This window comes from Limulus polyphemus, unplaced genomic scaffold (assembly GCF_000517525.1).
Source record: "Limulus polyphemus unplaced genomic scaffold, Limulus_polyphemus-2.1.2 Scaffold2413, whole genome shotgun sequence".
In the NCBI taxonomy this organism is placed as follows: Eukaryota; Metazoa; Arthropoda; class Merostomata; order Xiphosura; family Limulidae; genus Limulus; species Limulus polyphemus.
In genome coordinates, this window is record NW_013668023.1 from 34,232 (window position 1) to 41,500 (window position 7,269).

The 7,269-nt window shown below is 36.5% G+C and overlaps 1 protein-coding gene across 1 annotated transcript in view; it reads right to left on the minus strand.

The window, feature by feature from the left end:
* Positions 1 to 7,269, minus strand: part of LOC106466892 (sodium/calcium exchanger 3-like) — a 55,867-nt gene that overhangs the window by 22,061 nt on the left and 26,537 nt on the right. Inside the window, exon 2 of the mRNA XM_013927198.1 lies at positions 4,063 to 4,290. The gene's annotated coding sequence lies outside the window, so the exon portion shown is untranslated. The remainder of the gene's footprint in view (positions 1 to 4,062; positions 4,291 to 7,269) is intronic.

A 7,269-nucleotide genomic window follows, 5' to 3' on the forward strand; every position in this document is an offset into this window, starting at 1 on the left:
ATCTATTTAGATCTCGTGTATAAACTACATACATAGTAACTAAGTGGAAGATTGTAACATCACCACCGTTAGAGTATGATCAATGTAGTCCTCTTATACAAACGGTAGTGGGTCTTGCGGCCAAAAAGAAACAACATGCAGGATACACTATGTATTATTAACAGTAATAGTTTAGTGATTTTCCACCTTCTGTATCTCAAATTGTGGTATTCTAAAATACCAAGTATTTTCATTGAATAAGCTATACTGCAAAGTGGCTTCTTGTATTGTGCTACCTGGCTGATAGTTTCGACGAATTCAACGACGTTAACTTGTCACTGCGATATTTCGCAGCTTAGTGACAAAAAATGTCTGCATTTGACAAACAACATGTGCTGTGGAAAAAAAGCCAGTTTGAGAAAGGAAACCATGAAATGTTTTCTTGTCTCGGTGAATTCTTGGAAGAAAATAAGTTGAATCATAGTCTTATTCATAACGTTGTATCTGATCATCTCGAAAAACTTCGGTGACAAAACTCTTCAGGCAGAATCCAACTCTCAACCTCTTGGGAACTTCTGGATGCTAGCTCACAAAGAATACTCTGACCTATCAAGAAAAGTAATGGCCATGCTTTTGCCTTCATGTCAACATACCAGTGCAAGTCAATATTTTCTGCTCTCACATCAATAAAATCAAAACAGTAATCTTGTCTACTGGTAGAGGGGAATCTCCGAGTTGCTATGTCAACAGTCAGCCAAGAGTGGACCTCATCTTGTCCCAAAATCAAGCTCATCCTTCACACTAAATCGGTGAGTAAACTGAAACTGTTTTCCTTCTGTGTATCATCTTAAGCTTTGTTCTACTTATATAAAGCTCCTTAGACAGGAGGGCGCTACAAAAAAAGTTTGCGCCCCACGGAACTACACCCATAGTGAGTGTCAGGAGAAGTCAGTAGGGGATGTAATATATTCACTGTTAGAGTTTGCTCTATGTAGAGCTCCTGTATGAACTACACCCATAGTGAGTATCAGGAGAAGTCAGTAGGGGATGTAATATATTCACTGTTAGAGTTTGCTCTAGGTAGAGCTCCTGTATGAACTACACCCATGAGTATCAGGAGAAGTCAGAAGTAGATTTAGAGTTAGAGTTTGCTCTATGTAGAACTCATGTATGAACAACACCCATAGTGAGTATCAGAAGTCAGAAGTAGATGTAGAGTTAGAGTTTGCTCTATGTAGAACTCATGTATGAACAACACCCATAGTGAGTATCAGGAGAAGTCAGTAGGAGATGTAGTATATTCACTGTTAGAGTTTGCTCTATGTGGAGCTCCTATATAAACTACAACCATAGTTACTAACTGGAGAAGGCAGTGGAAGATGTAACATTACCATTGATATATTCTGCTCTAATGGAGCTCCTGTATAAACTACAACCATAGTTACTAACTGGAGAAGGCAGTGGAAGATGTAACATTACCATTGATATATTCTGCTCTAATGGAGCTCCTGTATAAACAACAACCATAGTTTGAATACAGAGCAAAATATATTCCTTAACCCTAAATTCAAATAAACCTGAGCCAGGTACAACAGTGTTTATATTCATCTTTCGAGAAGTCGGTTTCATGAAGAGACATTAATCTATATATTTGGGAAGGATTTTAAACGCCTTACATACGCTAAAAAACTAACAAAAAACGGTGAAAATCGTCGTAAAATATGTGCTAATCACTATCCACTAAACAAAAGTCATAGTATTAGGTTTAGTTATGGAAAGGAATATATATACTAAATCAGGCGGTAATCGCTCCGATCTATGTGTTACAATAAGTTTATAACTACACACTTCTCCAAAGTATAACCACGGGTAAATTCAATTTTTGCATAAACCTTTAATATGGCATCATCCCAATTCAAGTGAAGCCGGTTATTGCACTAAGGATCTAACAAGTCTGGCATCAGCGGTTTTATAGCACGTGCACAACACATCCACGTGGCAAATCTTAACTGTGACACTATAATAAGATTAAGCACGCGATAGAACAACAGTACTGCATGTAAAGTCAAAATATACAGTATATCCATTATCCTCTAGTATTTACTTCCCTGACAACTTACTTCTGTAACAGCTGTAATAAGTACACTTCCGGGAGGATTCAAAGCTCGGAAACAGGAAAAACATGTTGAAACATTCTTACACTCTGCTGATATAAAAACCTGAATATAATATGTCATAACCAATACCACAGAACTAAGTCCACGTATGTCATAACCAATACCACAGAGCTAAGTCTACCTATGTCATAACCAATACCATAGAGCTAGGTCTACATATGTTATAACCAATACCAGAGATCTAAGTCCACGTATGTCATAACCAACACCATAGAGCTAGGTCTACATATGTCATAACCAATACCACAGAGCTAAGTCCACGTATGTCATAACCAATACCACAGAGCTAAGTCTACCTATGTCATAACCAATACCATAGAGCTAAGTCTACATATGTCATAACCAATACCACAGAGCTAAGTCTACATATGTCATAACCAATACCACAGAGCTAAGTCTACATATGTCATAACCAATACCACAGAGCTAAGTCCAAATATGTCATAACCAATACCACAGAGCTAAGTCTACATATGTCATAACCAATACCACAGAGCTAAGTCCAAGTATGTCATAACCAATGCTACAGAGCTAAGTCTACATATGTCATAACCAATACTACTGAGCTAAGTCCAAATATGTCACAACAAATACCACAGAGCTAAGTCTACATATGTCATAACCAATACCACAGAGCTAAGTCTACATATGTCATAACCAATACCACAGAACTAAGTCCAAATATGTCATAACCAATACTACAGAGCTAAGGCCACATATGTATTAACCAATACCGAAGCGTTAAGTCCACGTATGTCATAACCAATACCGGAGACCTAAGTCCACGTTGGTCATAACCAATACCAGAAAGCTAAGTCCAAAAGGTTTCCACGATAATTTGTTTATTCTCAATAATTTTAAGAAGTCTGCTCACTTTATCCATGGCTCGTGATATACTGCCCCCCCTCCCAGTAAACTTAAGGACGTTAAAGCTAGTAGTTGGTGATCGATACCCACAATGGTCACAAAGCTGATAGCCCACTTTGTACCTTCAAAAACTATCAAAAGGCAAATGATATACCACTAAACTTTAATGATATACCACTAAACATTAATGGCATACCGCTAAACATTAATGATATACCACTAAACTTTAATGATATACCACTAAACATTAATGGCATACCGCTAAACATTAATGATATACCACTAAACTTTAATGATATACCGCTAAACATTAATGGCATACCGCTAAACATTAATGATATACCACTAAACTTTAATGATATACCACTAAACATTAATGGCATACCGCTAAACATTAATGATATACCACTAAACATTAATGGCATACCGCTAAACATTAATGATATGCCACTGAACATTAATGGCATACCACTAAACTTTAATGATATACCACTAAACATTAATGGCATACCACTAAACTTTAATGATATACCGCTAAACATTAATGGCATACCGCTAAACATTAATGATATACCACTAAACATTAATGGCATACCACTAAACTTTAATGATATACCACTAAACATTAATGGCATACCGCTAAACATTAATGATATAACACTAAACATTAATGGCATACAGCTAAACATTAATGATATACCACTAAACATTAATGATATACCACTAAAAATTAATGATATAACACTAAACATTAATGGCATACCGCTAAACATTAATGATATACCACTAAACATTAATGATATACCGCTAAACATTAATGGCATACCACTAAACATTAATGGCATACCACTAAACATTAATGGCATACCACTAAACTTATATCAAAATTGACTTTTCCGTTTCTTAACTTATGGGGATACTCTTAAATACAATACAATTCAAATATTTGAAACACAGAATATATATAACGTTCGTAAAAATACATTGAATTGAATACAATCTACTAAAATTAAGTGCTCAAAGTTAAAAATAAGCTTACAATCTGAGAAGAAGTCGAGGTTCCGCTGGCTTCAGACTGACAGTTAGAAATGGTCAGTTTCTTCTCACAATCAGTTCTGCTGGTGAAATTAAAGCTGTCAGCTTCTACTATTATCATAACACTCTTGGAGAGCACGTGCTGTGTTTCATGAAATACTCGGTCTTCATTGTATGTCACCTTTCATGCTACAGGAGAGACTCCTACCAGGTGGTGGAGCACACCTACTTCCTTTGTGCAGGATGGACAAAAAAAAAAGGTAAATATCATCAAAATAAAAATAACATTAATTATTAAAAACGTCTGTTTAACAATAATATATATATATTTAGGTTTCAAACACATCAATTTTGTATATGTGTGGATCTCTTGAAATTGCAAGTTCGCCTTAGTTTTGAATTTGTTTTCACTTATACTTTGCATTTGTTATCACGTTGTGTGCGTGTTTGGCATTTTCAATCTGAACGTCACCTTACGCGATATACGCACGGGCTGTAAACGGCCGGATCAGGGACCTCAAGATTCGTTAACAGCCATCTCTAATTTAGGCCTGCTGATCAGAGGTAGAGAACCATTCAGTAGCAGCACATATTGCTTCCAGATACTCATAACCTTATACCGGAACTGACAGTCATGATTATAACTTACCCAGAGCTGAAAGTGCAGTGTGACTTTAATTTTGGAACTTTCAATCTGCAATCCAGCACATTAACCATTGTCACAAGCCCTGCTTCGCTTCGGAATTTTTTTTTCAACGTGTTAATTTTAATGGCGATTACCAAGTTAAGTCCACAGAAGATTCAGCCGGTTGTGATTTTGTATTAAATAAAACATCGTCTTAACATCTGATTAAATCAGGTATGATCCTAATCTACGATTAAATATTGTCCTAATCTGTGATTAAATAAAACATTGACCTAACTCTGATTATATTTAACATTGTCATCTTTAATTATCTAAAATATCGTTCTAAATCTCTAATAAAATAGAACGTCGTTTTAATTTCAGGTTAAATACAACATTTTTCTAACTCCGATTATAGAAACAAACATTGTTATAATCTTTAATTAAATAAAACGTCGTTCTAATCTTTTTTTTATTTCAAGTAAATGAGCAGCTAATAACGTTTGACAGAAGTTTTGAGATTTCCGTTTGTATTTTCTTGCGAGGTTCTTAATTTTGGTAAACCTGTGTATTTACTCTATCTTAATCCAAGAATTACCGCAGGTTACAGGGCCCATAATAAAATACTAGTCACACGAGCAAACTAAATGGCACAGATGATTTTACAGGGCCCCTAATAAAATACGAGTCACACGAGCAAACTAAATTGCCCAGGTGGTTTTACAGGGCCCATAATAAAATACGCGTCACACGAGCAAACTAAATGGCCCAGATGGTTTTACAGGGCCCATAATAAAATACGCGTCACACGAGCAAACTAAATGGCCCAGATGGTTTTACAGGGCCCATAATAAAATACTAGTCACACGAGCAAACTAAATGGCACAGATGGTTTTACAGGGCCCCTAATAAAATACTAGTCACACGAGCAAACCAAATGGCCCAGATGGTTTCAAGGCCCATTATAAAATACGAGTCACACGAGCAAACTAATGGCCCAGATGGTTACAGGGCCCATAATAATATACGACTCACACGAGCAAACTAAATGGCCCAGATGGTTTCAAGGCCCCTAATAAAATACGAGTCACTCGAGCAAACTAAATGGCCCAGATGGTTTCAGGACCCCTAATAAAATACGAGTCAACAACCAAGCTAAATACAAATGTCAATTTCACTAATTGCTGCCGAGGTCTCTAAAGTATTTTACATAAAAAAGGGTTATTGCGTGTGTTGGGGAAGTTGGGGGAATTATTTACATTTGGTGTTGAAGCAGATAAGAAACTGAAAATTACTCAATAACCCCGATGCAATACGTGGACCCCACGTATAAGAAACAAGTAGGCATTTCGAGGGTTAAATGTTAAACAACCTAATGTTAACTACCCAGTGTAAAAGAATAGTGAATCAAAAACTGAAATATTAAAACTGTGATTATTAGAAAAACGCCGAGTTCTGAATAACCACAAAAATGGTGAATTCTTAAATCACGTTTGTTTGTTTTACGGATTGTGTTTGTTTGTTTGTTTTAGCGAAAAAGATACACAATCGGCCAGTCGCCCACCGCATATTTTAGCGCCGAAAATCCGTAAACTTATCGCTTCCCCATCGGAGGAGACGTCATAAACAGAATCGCCTGTAATGAGAGATGTGTGGTCAGTTGTTGATCCATTGAACGGACATCTTAATTTTTACTTATTGTCGAGTTTTCCAACAATAGTATGCACGTGATCAGTTTCCCTATAAACGAGTTCCGCACTTAGAGGGATGTAAGTGACGGTCAAATCTGCCCATTCGATCGGATAAAAGTAACCTAAGATGGAACGCTATGTACAAAACCAAACGTCAAGTTTCACGACACCTAGGGGTCACAACACCAAACTAAGAGTCAACATACACGTTAACCTAAATTATATAAAAATAACTATACTCACTCATCCCTACGCTTTAGCCAGATGAAAAAAGAACTCAGATTGACTTGGGATTTTAATAACTAAAAAGAACGTATATGTGCCGTATGATGTTGTTGTTGTTGTTTTTGTTTAACCAGAAGTTTGTTTGTTCGTTCTGAATATTGCGTAAAGTTACCCAAGGGCTAATTTTGAAGGGATAGACTAAGAAGAAAGCAGCAAGACAACACTACGCACCGCCAACTCTTGGGCTACTACTTAACATCGAATAGTATGAAAAGGCAAGCATGATCGGGGACGGGATTCGAACCCGAGACTCTCAACAGACCAGGAAGATGAGTTAAAAGATGCTTGGAAGTTCTATGCTTTACTATATACAACAAGTCTAACAACCCCATGGTGCTGTTCTGTACAACAAGTCTAACAACACCATGGTGCTGTTCTGTACAACAAGTATAATAACAACATGGCGCTGTTCTGTACAACAAGTATAATAACACCATGGTGCTGTTCTGTACAACAAGTCTAATAACACCATGGTGTTGTTCTGTACAACAAGTATAATAACACCAATTATTATACTTGTTGTACAGAACAGCACCATGTTGTTATTATACTTGTTGTACAGAACAGCACCAAAACATGGTGCTGTTCTGTACAACAAGTATAATAACAA